The sequence below is a fragment of the Egretta garzetta genome, unplaced genomic scaffold (assembly GCF_000687185.1).
Source record: "Egretta garzetta isolate BGI_Z169 unplaced genomic scaffold, ASM68718v1 scaffold1100, whole genome shotgun sequence".
Lineage (NCBI taxonomy): Eukaryota > Metazoa > Chordata > Aves > Pelecaniformes > Ardeidae > Egretta > Egretta garzetta.
This window is the reverse complement of record NW_009258340.1, coordinates 44,562-45,859: the sequence shown is the minus strand read 5'-3', so window position 1 is coordinate 45,859 and position 1,298 is coordinate 44,562. Positions and strand designations below refer to the sequence as shown.

Genomic DNA, 1,298 nt, shown 5'->3' with positions numbered 1-1,298 from the left:
TAATACAAAATCACGGTTCAGTTGGAGGGCTCCAGGTGTATGTGCGGGGTGATTTTTCCTTTTTGTTTGCTTTATTCTTGGTCTGAAAGTAATAGTGGAGGGAGCGGGGGGAAAAGGGTTGGGGTCAGCATGTCACCCTGAGCGCGTAGCTTTGTGTTGTGAAACCGATGAAGCCAGGCTGGGAAATAAACAGGGGCGTTGGGTAACAGCCTCATCCCGGGTGTCGAGCGGGTGGTTGGGTTACTTGGCTCTGGAGTTCATCCAGTGGCGATGTTTATTGCTCGGTTTTCATCGCAGGCGGGTGGGGAGAGGTGAACTGGAAAGCGGTTTATTTTTTTTTTTAAGCTTTGCAGGCAGCTGTCGCGAATGCCTGGGGCTTTTGTCATGTGGCTGCGGCGCAGCAGCAGGCAGGGAATCGAGCGAGGCAGGCGGTGTGAACGCGTGCTCGCCGGAGAGACAAAAGGTGACGAATTGTTTTCGGGTCTGGTCTTGACGGACGAGCAGCGGGATGCTGCCGTAGGAAGCGTGGATGGTGCCTCGGCTGTACCTGCGGGCAGCTTTCACCTGGATCTCCTGGCTCCGGAGGCGTTTGGGCTGCAGGACCGAGGAGGGGGGCAGGGGGGGGGGAAACCCCACTCCGGGTTTGCAACCTGCAACCTTGGAGGCGTCAACGAGAGGAGCTTGGGTCGGAGGGGTGGCAAGGCAAAATGTTGACATGTTCAGCTTCTTCCCTGATCATGGAGAGAGGTAATTCCCCATCTTGGGAACGGGGACGAATTTAATGAAATGCCTCGTGCAAGGTCACGCGCAGCCTGGGGAAGACTTCGCTGTCCTTCCCCAAGCCTGGCGTTCTTGGCTGAGGGCGTCGGGTCTGGGGAGCCTTTCAAGTGCCGGGCAGGGAAACCGGGGCCAGATTTTAGAGAGAAATGCTGCGGATTTGAGTGGCGAGAGACCGATAACGCTGCTGTTTTCCAGAGGCCTGCTTGTTTCTGTCTTAAAACCCAGTCCTGCCTTAGATGCTGTTGCTGCCAGCCGCCCGTGTGCAGGCTGCAGCCGCAAACCCGGCCGGCTCGGAGTGAAAACTGGGAGTGAAACTCCCGGGTGATGCCGGGCGGGAAGCACGCACGCTCCTCTGTGCTGCGGTTTCACTCGGGTGGCTCCTTTAGGGAAGGGTGGCGAGATCTGGCTCTGCTGCACCTTCCCCCATCCCGGGCACTCAGGCATCCGTGCTCTTCCTCAGGTCTCTCTTTTCTGTTGTTTGGTCTTTTTTTTTTTTTTTTTTTGGGTTTTTTTTCCCC

The 1,298-nt window shown here is 56.6% G+C and overlaps 1 protein-coding gene across 1 annotated transcript in view; it reads left to right on the top strand.

Annotated features, from left to right (window-relative positions):
- Positions 1-1,298, top strand: part of NFE2L1 (nuclear factor, erythroid 2 like 1) — an 8,920-nt gene that overhangs the window by 1,412 nt on the left and 6,210 nt on the right. The window lies entirely within an intron of this gene.